At 44.1% G+C, this 14,358-nt stretch overlaps 1 protein-coding gene and 1 non-coding gene across 3 annotated transcripts in view; both read right to left on the minus strand.

Annotated features, from left to right (window-relative positions):
• The window catches only part of CCND3 (cyclin D3), a 95,742-nt gene that overhangs the window by 39,503 nt on the left and 41,881 nt on the right, over positions 1-14,358 (minus strand). The gene's annotated exons all lie outside the window — the stretch shown is intronic.
• LOC131834899 (U6 spliceosomal RNA) lies at positions 8,909-9,015 on the minus strand. Its single transcript, XR_009354993.1, has one exon. It is a non-coding gene; the product is annotated as a U6 spliceosomal RNA (small nuclear RNA).

A 14,358-nucleotide genomic window follows, 5' to 3' on the forward strand; every position in this document is an offset into this window, starting at 1 on the left:
GAGTTCCAGTTCAGAAAGGAGTCTGCTTCTCCCTCTTCCTCTCCCCCTGCTTGTGCTCTCTCTCTCTCTCAAATGAATAAATAAAATCTTTATAAAAAATAAATCCTGGTGGGGCGCCTGGGTGGCTCAGTCATTAAGCGTCTGCCTTTCTTCTCGGGTCATGATCCCGGCCGGGATCCTGGGTTCCAGCTCACATCGGGCTGCCTGCTCGGCGGGAGGCCTGCTTCTCCTTCTCCCATTCCCTCTGTTTGTGTTCTCTCTCTCACTCTGTGTTTCTCTCTGTCAAATAAATAAAATCTTTTTAAAATTAAATAAATAAATAAATAAATCCTGGTATGGAGACTGGGGAGGGTATGTGCTAGAGTGAGTGCTGTGAATTGTGTAAGATCATGATTCACAGACCTGTCTGTACCCCTGAAGCAAATAATACACTATATGTTAATTAAAAAATAAATAAACAAAAACTTATAAAAATAAATCCTGGTTCTGTCACTTTCCAGTAGCTGTGTAGTTTTGGACTGGTTAATGAAGCCTTCTGTTCCTCAGTTTCCTCATCTGTAAACAGATCTACCACCCAGGGGCTTTTGGGGTGAAAATTAAATGAGGTAACACATTAATTCCTTAGAATAGTACTCAGCACAGCTAATAGGAGCCTGTCACCCCCATTTCCATGCCACCTCTCAACCACCAAGTGATTCCTAAATATAAACATACGTCCAAGTTATCTAGAATACACCACCTCGAAAAAGATCCCCCGAGCTACTCCGGATGGGTCCCATCAACCAGGATCCAGCCCATGTAGGACCCCTTGGCGGGGTGTCTGTCACGGGCAAGAAGGGGTGAAGCAGGCACGGCCCCCTTCCCTTGAGCAGGAGCAGCTGGAGGGTTCTAGGGCTCACTTTAGTCCAGTGGAAAAACAGCAGCCTGAGCTCAGCGTCTGGTGAGTCACGTGGTCATGTGCCCTGCCCTTGAGCTTTATGGGGAAACTCACTGGCTGTCCTGATGGAGGGTCCCAAGTGCCCCGTTTCCACTCAACAAAAGCCCGACTGAGCCGGGGTCACAGATAGGCAGCCACCTGTTGAACCACAGCCTAACTCAGTTCCCATCTTAGTTCTTCCTCTGGGTAAACCCTGGCACTATTATCAATTTAACCCTCAAAGAGGGGGGTGGGTGGCCAATCTGCTATTTCTCTTGAGCCCAACTGTCAATTTCCCATGGTTCTTGACTCCCAACAGAACTAGGGTAATTCATACGGCAACAGGGTTACACTTTTCAGAGTCTATACATACACACAGGATCCCACTTGATCACGACAGTCATCATCTGCACGTGTAGAATGCTTCAACATGTTAGCAAGCGCTTTCTTTGCCACTGACTGAATTTCATCTTCACAAGAACACAGAGAGCAGAGCTGGAGGAACTCCAGTGGGGTGCATGGTAAGGTGAATGGAGGTATGGGGTGTTGGCTGGGAAGGCAAGCCCCAAGGTCACAAGGAGGGTATGACCTCAGCGAGGGCTGGGCCTGCCTCCTCAGCTCCTCAGGCTCCAAACTAGGACCTGCCAACACACGTCCAGGGGAGCCTCCACTCCTGGGGCAAACTCAAGGTAACCAGTGCTCCCAGGCAGAGGTGCACTTCACACAGCCAAGTGTAAACCAACAGTGGGAGACACAGCGACTGAGCAGACATGACAGAGGCACTTGGGGCCTCGGGCCAGTACATTCTCTCCATGTAGACCCTTCCCCAAAGGCAACCAAAGGCAAAGCAGAAGGGAGTTAGGGAGTAAAGAAGCGGAACAAAGGGAAGCAGCCAACAAAGTTCCTGTGTTGGGGGCATGGCCTGGAAGAGGTCACTTTTTCCACAAAAGGGAAAATCACTAGGCTGGGTCAGCTTCCCTCTCTACTCGGTGACCTTGTGCCTGAGCTGGGATGCCTGGGTGGCTCAGTTGTTGAAATGTGTCTTCAGGAATGCCTGGGTGGCTCAGTCATTAAGCGTCTGCCTTTGGCTCAGGTCATGATCCCAGGGTCAGTGGATAGAGCCCCACATCAGGCTCCCTGCTCAAGGGGAGGCCTGCTCCTCCCTCTCCCACTCTCCTGCTTGTGTTCCCTCTCTTGCTGTATCTCTCTCTGTCAAATAAACAAATAAAATCTTAAAAAAAAAAAAAAAAAAGTGTCTGTCTTCAGTTCTGGTCATGATCTCTGGTACTGGGATTGAGCCCCATGTCTTTGGGCTCCCAGCTCAGCGGGGAATCGGTTTTGCCGTCTCCCTCTGCCCCTCCCACTGCTCGTGCTCTCTGTCTCTCTCTCTCAAATGAATAAATACAATATACATACATACATACATACATACATACATAAAGTATCCAGAGCTAATGGACCTTTCTTTGTAGCCATGTTAGGTTAAGTTTCTGGGAACTAAGGTTGTGGGGAAAATGAAGGTGTCATGGTTAGGAAGCCATTCTCTTTAAGGTAACTCGGCACATCTCCAGTCTGCTTTGATCTCACGGTCTATCTCTCAGAGTCAGATTTTTCTTTGCAGCTCTGGCTGGAGGTGAGGGAAGTAGGCAGAGATGCCTCTCCATGGCTGTTAGATGGTACTATTATCCTCATCTTGTATGGGAGTTGTGGTAACAAAACCATCCTTTGTATATGAAGGACTCTAAGCTCCTTGGAGTAGAGATCCTGGGGGATTGACCTCAGACTCTAACCTCCTGGCCCACTGGAACAGTAGTTCAGGAACACCGTGGCACAGAGCACAGAGTCTCCCCACCAGGAGCCTTCAGCAAGATGGAAGACGAGGACGCTGGAGGTCATAGGACAGTGGTCCCTCCCACAAGCTGGCTGCCAAGGGCGTCCACTAGAAGAACTCTATGATAGCTATAGAGGCCGAGTGGTGCAGAACCATTCACCTCTTTCCCCAGTACCCCACCTAAATGCTCTCATTTGCAGAATGACTCACTTGGATCAGATGGTCCAAGCTGTGGCCCTGAAATGATAGACTCTCAGGTTCAGAAGGGGATTCAAAGGCGCCTACTTGAGCCTAACCAAATTATTCATTTTCCCCACAACCCTAGTTCCCAGAAACTTACATTTCAAAGACCAGTAAAATTTCCCCCCAAATTTTGGAGACCAAAAAGCAAGAGTATTGTCAAGTGAGGGTATTAGGGAAAAAACCTCTGGTCTATATATACCATATTTCATAAAACAAAGACTACCTGAGCACCAAGCACTTAAAGAGGGCTCAGAATAAAGGATGGTACTTATTTAAAAAATCTAATCTTTATTATTATGTTTCATTTTCATTTATTTCCTTTTATTTATTTTTTTTAGTTTAAATTCAATTAATTAACATACAACATATTATTGGTTTCAGAGGTAGAGTCGGTGATTCATCAGTCTTCCATAACTGTTCTATAACTATTCCATCATGTGCCCTCCCTAATGGCCATCACCCCGTCGTTACCCCATTCCCCCCCCATCTCCCCCTCTGGAACCCTTACTTTATTTCCTATGATTAAGCATCTATTATGGTTTGTCTAATCTTTATTATTACGATGATGACTTTTTGTAAATTCTACACCCAACGTGGGGCTCAAACTTACACCCTTGAGATCAAGAAATTGCAAGTTCTACCAACTGAGTCAGCCAGATGCCCCAATGGATAGTACTTTTCTTTTTCTTTTCTTTTCTTTTTTTTTTTTTTTTTAAGATTTCATTTAATTATTTGTAAGAGAAAGAGAGAAAATGAACCGGGGGAGCAACAGGCAGAGGAAGCAGGTTCCCTGCTGAGCAAGGAGTCCAATGTGGGGCTCCATCCCAGGACCCTGGGATCATGACTGGAGCCGAAGGCAGACACTTAACCGACTGAGCCACCCAGGCGTCCCATGGACAATACTTTTAACGGAATGAACTTAATCACCCAAAACACCCAGTACATCCTCTGATGAAAACTAGTTTGGAATCACAGCCCTGTACCAGCCCCTCAGTGATCTGTGCAGTGCCTGTTAAAACTGACTCAGCAGGGGCACCTGGGTGGCTCAGTGGGTTAATCCTCTGCCTTTGGCTCAGGTCATGATCTCAGAGTCTGGGATCGAGCCCCGCATCGGGCTCTCTGCTCAGCGGGGAGCCTGCTTCCCCCTCTCTCTGCCTACTTGTGATCTCTGTCTGTCAAATAAATAAATAAAATCTTAAAAAACAAAAAACCTGCCTCAGTGTCGGGAGCTCACCATTGGAGACAGCCTGACTCGGTTTCAAAAAACTCTTACTAAGTTTTAAAAAAATTTATAAACATATTTTATAAAAAATTAATCTGTAAGGGATAATATTTCAGTAACCTTCATACCTTCACTCCACTCCACTGCACATTCTGCAATCACATTCAGCACCAATTCCACGGAGGCCGGGTAAGTAGTAAGAATAATTGCTAAACCATCGAGTGTCTATGAGCTGAGCACCACTGCTCTGAGCGGTTAATATGTACTCACTCAGTTACTTCCTAGAACTACCTCACTATTATTCCTGCTTACAGACTCTTAGGAAACATAAAGACTAATTTGCCCAACTTGGCCAAGTTCACATTCCAATTCTAGCAGCCTGGTTCCAGAGCCTCTCCTCCTAACGACCACACTTGTAGTAGTAAGGCTTCCTTACACATCCATTTCGAGGCAGGAAACACATCCACTTCCCTCCTCCTCCCATGGCCTCTGCTCCAGTTCAACTTCTCCTTCCGTTTCCCCTGGACTGCTGCAGTAAACCCAACCCATATCCCTGCTTCCACTCTCTGCATCTAATGTACTCCTTCCTCCTATCCTGCACACATTCATTCATTCATTCATTTACTTATTGTGTAGGCTCCATGTCCGGTGTGGAGCCCAATGCAGGGCTTGAACTCATGACCCTGGATCAAGACCTGAGCCGAGATCAAGAGTCAGATACTTAATTGATGGAGCCACCCAGGCGCCCTCTTGCACACATTTAATATTATCATAAAAGTAGTTACACTCAGTTAAAGAAAATATGGGAAATACAGACAACCAGAAAGAAAAGGAAAAAGAATCCAATCTTATTCACAGTCTTACCAACCACCAAAACCGTCTCTATGAACATTTTGATAATTTTCCTTCCAGTCACTCTTTTTCTTTCTTTTTTTTTTTTTTTAAGATTTTTATTTATTTATTTGACAGACAGAGATCACAAGTAGGCAGAGAGGCAGGCAGAGAGAGAGAGGAGGAAGCAGGCTCCCCACTTGAGCACAGAGCCCGATATGGGGCTCGATCCCAGGACTCTGAGATCATGACCTGAGCTGAAGGCTGAGGCTTTAACTCACTGAGCCATCCAGGCACCCCCAGTCACTCTTTCTTAATACATGAAGACTTTTGGGTGCCTGGGTGGCTCAGTCGATTAAGCAGCTGCCTTCCACTCAGGTCATGATCCCAAAATCCTGGAATGGAGTCCGACATCGGGCTCCGTGCTCAGCAGGGAGTCTGCTTCTCCCTCTCCCCCTGCTTGTTGCTCCCCCTGCTTGTGTGCTTGCTCTCTCTCTCTCTGTGTCAAATAAATAGATAAGATCTTAAAAAAAAAAATACATGAAGGCTTTTTATCCATAAAAGAGACTGTTTTTTTAACTTGACTATAATCACAGTACATCTAAACTTTTAGTGAAAATTATCTCATGGGCATTTTTCATGTTATTAAACACAATTGATGTTATAAAGCTAAGCTCTGATCATATTAATTATATTTCAAAAATTTCCAAAGCTCCTCCTGCTCCTATCACAAAAATTTCAATTCCTTAGTTTGGTATTCATGGCCTTCTATAATCTACTGAAGAGTTTTTGTTTTTTGAGGGTTTTTTTTTTGTTGTTGTTGTTTTTAAGATTTTATTTTTAAGTAATCCCTACACCCGATACAGGGCTTGAACCCCAAATCCCGAGATCAAGAGTTTCACGCTTCATCAACTGAGCCCACCAGGCGCCCCTACTGCAGTATATTTTATCTCCTATTTTTTTTTAAGATTTTATTTATTTATTTGACAGACAGAGATCACAAGTAGACAGAGAGGCAGGCAGAGAGAGAAAGAGAGAGGAGGAAGCAGACTCCCCGATGAGCAGAGAGCCTGATTCGGGGCTCGATCGCCAGACTCTGAGATCAGAACCTGAGCAGAAGGCAGAGGCTTTAACCCACTGAGCCACTCAGCTGGCTCAAATTTATAAAATAAAATTTTATTTTATTTATTTACTTGAGAGAAAGAGTGTGTGTGAGAGAGCAGAAACTGGGGGAGCTACAGAGGGAGAGGGAGAGGTAGGTTCCTTGCTGAGAAAGAAGCCCCATGTGGGGCTCGATCCCAGGACCCTGAGACCATGACCAGAGCCAAAGGCAGATGCCCAACCGACTGAGCCACTCTGGCGCCCCTTATCTCCCATTTTTCCATACCCTGGCCCTCATCCCGATACATATTCTTAGCATATGGGATCTTCATTGTTTGAATACTTCCTAAACACACACCCTGGGCCTTTGTTGACACCTTCCCTATACCCTAACCAAGCTCTACCATCATTGGCTCCGGGGAAATACCTTGGAGTTTTATAGGACTCCTTTTTTCCCTCACATGACCCACATCCCATCCATCAGTAACTTCAAACGGCTTTGACTTGGAGTATCTATTGTGAACCCAAACACTTCTCAGTATTTGCCCCTTGACCTTCCAAATTCAAACCACCTGTATTTCTCACCCAAGTGAATGTAACAGCCTACATCTGGACCTCCCTGCTTTTCACTCTGGCCTCCACTCACACTGCTTCTAATGCAGGAACCAAAGGGTTCTGTAGAAAAGTAAATTTTAAAAAAGATTTTATTTATTTATTTATTTATTTATTTATTTATTTATTTGGGGGGGGTGGGGAGCAGACACCCCTGCTAAGCTGTGAGCCTGACACTGGCTTGATCCCAGGACCCTGGGATCATGGCCTGAACTGAAGGCAGACACTTAACCCACTGACCCATCCAGGTGCCCCAACAGTGGGATTTTTAAAAAGCTCCCCCAGGTGATTCTAATGTCCAGACAGCACTGAGAACCACCAAAGCTCTGATCAATCCTTGACCAGGAAACCTATCTCTAGAAATCTATCCTTTAAAAAAAGTTACTAATAGAATCTTAATAGGCCTCTATTGATTAAGGAAATTGAATCAATAACTAATAACTTTCCAAAACAGAAAGCACCAGGCCGGGACACCTGGGTGGCTCAGTTGGTTAAGCGGCTGCCTTCGGCTCAGGTCATGATCCCGGCGTCCTGGGATCGAGTCCCACATCGGGCTCCTTGCTCAGCAGGGAGCCTGCTTCTCCCTCTGCCTCTGCCTGCCATTCTGTCTGCCTGTGCTCGCTCTCCCCCCCCCCCTCTGATAAATAAATAAAATCTTTAAAAAAAAAAAAAAAAAAAAGCACCAGGCCCAGATGGGTTCACTGGCAATTTTACCAAACATGTAAGGAAGGAATTATACTAATTCTCTGGAATCTTCTTCAGAAGATAGAAGCAGAAGGACTGCATCCCAACTATTCTTCTGAGGCTAGCATTACCCTAATACCAAAATCAGACAAAAATATTACAAGAAAAAATTAAAAAAAACTATGGACCCAATTTCTCATGAATATAAATGCAAAAATCCTCCACAAAATATTAAGAAATTGAATCCAACAATGTATGAAAATTATACACCATGATCAGGTGAGAATTATCCCAGGTATGCAAGGCTGGTTTAACATTCAAAAATCAATTAAAATAATCCATCATATCAATAGGCTAAAGAAGAAAAATCAAGGATGGTATCAGCAGAGGCAGAAACACATTCGACAAAATCCAACACCCATTCATGATAGAAACTCACAGTAACCAGAAATAGAAGGATACTTCTTCAACTTGAAAAAGAATAGCTACCTAAAACCCATAGCTAATATCATATTTAATGATGAGAAACTCGGTTTTCCCACTAAGATGAGGAACAAGATAAGGATGTCCCTTTTCACCACTGTTTTCAATGAAATAAATGATATACAGATTGGGAAGGAAGAAACAAAGCTGTTTTTGTCCAAAAATGGCATGATTACCTATACGGAAAATTTTAAATAATCAACAACAAAAAGTCCTAGAATGAATAAGCAATTGTAGCAAAGTTTCAGGATACAAGATTAATATGCTCAAGTCAATCACCTTTCTATATACTAACAAGTGGAACAAGTAAAATTGGAAATTACCATTGACATTAGCAGCCCCTTCCAAAATTAAATAGTCATTATTTTTTATATGAAATACCATATAAACAGATCTAAATGAGAAAAACTATAAAACTCTGATGACTCTGATGAAGGATACCAAAGAATTAAATGTTCATGGGTAAGAAAATCCAATATCGTCAAGATGCCAGTTCTTCCCAACTTGATCTGTAATTTCAACACAATCCCCCCCCCCACCAAATTCCAGTAACTTATTTTGTGGATAAAAACAAACTGATTCTAAAATTTATATGGAGAGACAAAAGACCCAGAACAGCCAACTCAGTATTGAAGGAGAACAAAGTCAGAGAGGACTGACAATACCCAATCTCAAGACAGTGTCGTGTTGGTGAAAGAATTGACGAAAACGTCAATGGAACAGAACAGAGAACCTAAAATAGACCCACAAAAATATAACCAACTGATATTCCTTTCTTTAAAATGTGGAACACTTGGGGCACCTGGGTGGCTCAGTGAGTTAAAGCCTCTGCCTTCGGCTCAGGTCATGATCCCAGGGTCCTAGGATCGAGCCCTGGGTCTGGTTGGGCTCTCTGCTCAGCAGGGAGCCTGCTTCCTCCTCTCTTTCTGCCTGTCTCTCTGCCTACTTGTGATCTCTGTCTGTCAAATAAATAAATAAAACCTTTTAAAATATGGAACACTTCACAAATTTGCGTGTCATCCTTGTGCAGGGGCCATGCTCATCTCTTCTGTATTGTTCCAATTTTAGTATATGTGCTGCCGAAGCGAGCACTATAACCAACTGATTTTTTTTTTTAAGATTTTATTTATTTATTTGACGGAGAGAGAGACAGCAAGAGAGGAAGCACAAGCAGGGGGAGTGGGAGAGGGAGAAGGGGGGGGTGGGAGAGGGGGGAAGCAGGTTCCCTGCTGAGGAGAGAGCCCAATTCGGGGCTTGATCCCAGGACCTTGAGATCATGACCTGAGCTGAAGGCAGAGCCTTAAGGATTGAGCCATCCAGGTGCCGCTCAACTGATTTTTAATAAAATAGCAAAGGCAATACAATGGAGCAAAGATACTCTTTTCAATAAATAGTACTGAAACAATTGGACATCTATCCACCAAAAAATGAATCTAGATATAGGCCTACATTCCTCACAAAAACTCACTCAAAATGGATCATAGACCTAAACATAAAACTCAAAGCTATAGAACTTCTATTTTATTTTTTTTACGATTTTACTAATTTATTCGACAGAGACAGAGAAAGCACAAGCAGGGAGAGCAGCAGAAGGAGAGGAAGAAGCAGGCTCCCCACTGAGCAGGGAGCCTGACACAGCACTCGATCACAGGACCCTGAGATCACTACCTGAGCTGAAGGCAGATGCCTAACTGACTGAGCCACCCAGGTGTCCCCCAAACTACAGAACTTCTAGAAGAAAACACAGGAAAAGCCCTAAAAGACCTTGGATCAAGTCATAACTTTGTAGCTAGAACAGCAAAGGCTTGATCCATGAAAGAAATAATTAATAAGCTAGACTTCATTAACATTAAAAACTTCTGCACTGCAAAAGACAATGTCAAGAGAATGAGGAGACAGGCTATGGATGATGATAAAATATTTACAAAAGATACATCTATAAAGGACTGTTGTCCAAAATACATAAACTCTTGAGGTGCCTGGGTGGCTCAGTTGGTTAAGTGTCTGCTTTTGGCTTGGGTCATGATCATGGAGCCCTGGGATAGAGCCCCACATCGATCAGGCTCCTTGCTCAGCAGGGAATATGCTTCTCCCTCTCCCTCTGCCTGTGTATGTGCTCTCTCTCTCTCTGTGTCAAATAAATAAATAAATAAATAAAGTCTTTAAAAACAAATATAAAAACAAAATACATAAACTCTTAAAGCTCAACAACATGAAAATTAACAATCTGATTAGAAAATGGACAAAAATCCTGAACAGACACCTCACCAAAGAATAGATACGGATGGCACATAAGTATATGAAAAGTTGCTCAATATCATATGTCATCAGGTAAATGAAAATTAAAATAAAGATGAGATATCACATGTATAGGAAACACCTCATAGTCCTCCTATATGCTTGTCCTTTACTCTCACGTGACAACCATACTCACAATGCTGCTGACCCCTGATGTGTGGAGGTTCCCCCCACCCCACACCAAGCAATTCTGCAACACCTGCTGGGTGGCCTACAATTTATCTCCGTTCTCACACTACCTACTGAGAGAGAGTGTCAGATCTCACAGGTGAAGGTCTCACTCCCCCAGGACTTCCTGGGGGAGTCATACTTCAGATACCAGTAACAAGTAGTAGTCCCAGGTTACCTAGAACTCTGTCCAACTGTCTCCAGGTCAGAGGTTCCCATGACCACCTCCTCCTTGGATCTGACTAAACTGCTGGTTCACAGATCTCAGGGACACAGTTACTGACCTTGACCAGTTTATTAAAGGATATGATAAAAGCCAGACAATCAGCCAGATGAAGAGATACATAGGGCAAGATCTGGGAAGGTTCCAGGCTTCTGTACCTGTGGAGTTGGGGTGTATCACCCTCTCAGCACATGGATGTGTTTACCCACCTGGAAGCTCCCCAAACTTCAGACTATTGGGGTTTTGTGGAGGCTTCCTAATGGAGGCATTAATTATTAATTCCATTTCTATCCCCCCTCCCCCCTCTCCAGAATGAGAGGACAGGGCTGAAAATTCCAAGCTTTTAATTATGGTCTTTATAGTGAGCAGACCCACCCAGGAGCCAACCAGGAACCCACCCAGAGTCACTTCATTAGAACAAAAGACACTCCTGTCCCCAAGGAAATACCAAGGGGCTTCAGATCCCTATGTCAGGAACCTGGATCAAAGATCAAATATCAGAACAAAAGATGCTCCTTATGCTCTTATCACAGGAAATTACAGGGGTTTAGAAACTCTGTGCCAGGAACCAGGGGCAGAGACCAACATATATTTTTTCTGTTATTTCCTACCACTCCACACCTAAATGGCCAATATCCAGAAGTCTGACAACGCCAGATGCTGATCCTAGTGTGGAGCAGCAGGAACTCTCCGTCATCGCTGGGGGGAGTGCAGAGCGGGGGAGACACTTTGAAGACCAGTCTGGCGGTTTCTTACAAAACTAAATACATTCTTCGCATAATTTCAGTAATTGTGCTCCTGGGCATTTACCCAAGTGAACTGAAAACACATTCACAAAAAAAAAAACCTGCCTGGGGATGTTCACAGCAGCTCTATTTATGATTGCAAAAGCTTGAAGAAACCAAGATGTCCTTCAGTTGGTGAATGGATAAAGAAACCATGCTTCATGCAGACAAGGAGGAAACTGAAATGCATATTCCTAAGTGAAAGAAGCCAATCTGAAAAGGCTGCTTATTATACAATTTAAACTATGTGACAGACTGGAAAATGCAAAACTATGCAAAGAGGAAAAAGATCAGCGTTTGCCAGGGGCTAGTGGGGAAGGACGGTAGAATAGAAGGGATAATAGAGCCCAGAGGATTTTTAACCCACTGAGCCACCCAGGCGCCCGAGCCCAGAGGATTTTTAGGGCTGTGAAACGACTCTGCGGGATACTGCACTGGCGGATACGTGTCATTACACATTTGTCAGAACCCATAAAATGTGTAACCCCAAGGGTGAACCTAGAGTAAACCATGGCCTTTGGGTGATAATGATAATAATGGGACAATGATTAGAACGGATGTGCCCTTCGGTGAAGGATGTCCATAGCGGGGCTGACAGTGGCGGAGGCTGTGTATGTGTGGGGATGGGGGGTAAATGAGAATGCTCTGCACTTTTTGCTTAGTTTTTCTCTGAACTTAAAAACTAAGTTTATTAGTTTAAAAGTATTGCCTATGTGTAGGACTACACCAGGGGTTATTTATGGGGCGCCTGGGTGGCTCAATTGGTTGAGTGTCCAACTCTTGATTTCTGCTCGGGTCATGATCTCGGGGTCATGGAATGGATCCCCGTGTCCAGCTCCGAGCTCAATACGGAGTCTGCTTGGGATTCTCTCTCTCCTTCTGTCCCTTCCTCCCGCTTATGCGTGCTCTCTCTCTCTCAAACAAATCTTCAAAAAAACCACAAAGGGTTATTTATGGTAGCAAATATGTGTAAACAATCTTACAGTCGGAGGGCAGGGGCATGGTTATGTGAATTACATCCCACAGCCACTAGTTCTATCTGTGAAGCATTTATAATGAGCAAAGCAAATGCTGAGACACTGAAAAAAGCAGGTACCTAGAACTATACGAACGGGATGATAAAACTATGTATTACAAAAAGCCCGGGAAGATGACATGCTGAAATGTTAGTCGTCTGTTGTCTTTGGGTTTTAAATTTTGTTTTTATGAATGTATATTCTTTTTATTGTAAAACTCATGATAAAAAAACTTAAAAAATACAGAAATGGATAGCAAACAGAAATTACCCATAACTCCATTACCTGCCAGTAACAGAGGGCACCTTCAATTGTGAGAGAGTGGGTGATTTTCTTTTCTTTCTGTGTTCTACTTGCAGATTTTCTACTACTAGTAGTAAATTTACTACTTGATCTTGGAGTTGTGAGTTTGAGCCCCACATGTAGTGGGTATTTACTTAAAATTAACAAAAAAAAATATATTTTTAAAAAGATTATTTATTTATTTATTTATTTAGACAGAGAGAGAGAGAGAAGAGGAAGCAGACTCCCTGCTGAGCAGAGAGCCTGATATGGGGTTCAATCCCAGGACCTTGAGATCATGACCTGAGCTGAAGGCAGAGGCTTTAACCCACTGAGCCACCCAGGCACCCCAACAAAAAAATCTTAAATAAGTAAATAAACATAATCCTTTTCAGGCACCAGTTCTAAGGCCACCAACACCCTCTCCAGGGAATTTTTCAAATCCTCCAGATTGAATGGGGGCTCTCATCCCTATCTATGCTGATTTGTGTCTGTTTCAGCTCAGGATACAGCTTACTCTGTGTGCTTATTAATTGTGTACTTGCATTTCCTTTTCTCCTTGTAGGTAGAGACAAGTCTTTTTTTTTTTTTTTTAAGATTTTATTTATTTATTTATTTGACAGACAGAGATCACAAGCAGGCAGAGAGAGAGGAAGGGAAGCAGGCTCCGTGCTGAGCAGAGAGCCTGCTGCAGGGCTCGATCCCAGGACCCTGGGATCATGACCTGAGCCGAAGGCAGAGGCTTTAACCCACTGAGACACCCAGGTGCCCCGCAGGTGAAGACAAGTCTTACCCTTTCTGTAGCCCAGCTCTGAATCTAGAATTTACTTATCAAATGTCTGCCATGTTCCGTGGCACGTCCCTGCCAGCATATCTGTGTGCCCTCTCCCCAGCCAACATGGTGGATTCTCAAAGAGGATCCATCTTCCTTTAGGGGAGTTGGATGGCCTGAATCTCTCCCAGCTTCCTAGCTTGTAGGTTGCTCCATCGCTCCCTCCCACAGACCAGGACACAGGGGGCGTGGCATTTTCTCCAGAAGGGCCCCAGTCATAATGCACCTTTGTATGAAGAGGCAACCTTTGCACTGGCTCCAATTAGTATTTTCAGAAATCCGTTTATCAGATTAACTAGCTGGCACTGACATGCAGAACCTGACCCTGGGACAGAGATAGAGGCAAACTAAGGTGGGGTGGTGAGCAGGTGGCAGAGCAAAGATCGGGCTGGTGGGGAGCAGCGGGGAGCTGGATGGGTGCTCTGGGGTAGACGAGTCAGACTGGGGGCAAGACAAGTAAGGGGGCAGGGATTAAGGCTGGGGCCATGAAAATACATTTCCTGGGACACCCTGGGTAGCTCAGTTGTTGGGCATCTGCCTTGGGCTCTGGTCATGATCCTGGGGTCCTGGGATCGAGTACCACATCTGGCTCCTCGGTTGGTGGGGAGCCTGCTTCTCCCTCTCCAACTCCCCCTGCTTGTGTTCCCTCTCTAGCAAATAAATAAATAAATAAATCTAAAAAAAAAAAGAAAATACATTTCCTTTATTTTACCTAAACGCTTAGAGCCACAGCGTAAGCTAAAAACCAGGAGCAGCAGGAGAATCTGGCTAGACACCAAGAACAGCCTCAGTCTATCGTTTTAGGATTTCAGGTGATCATTTCTTTTCTGT

This window comes from Mustela lutreola, chromosome 6 (genome assembly GCF_030435805.1).
Source record: "Mustela lutreola isolate mMusLut2 chromosome 6, mMusLut2.pri, whole genome shotgun sequence".
Classification (NCBI taxonomy): Eukaryota; Metazoa; Chordata; class Mammalia; order Carnivora; family Mustelidae; genus Mustela; species Mustela lutreola.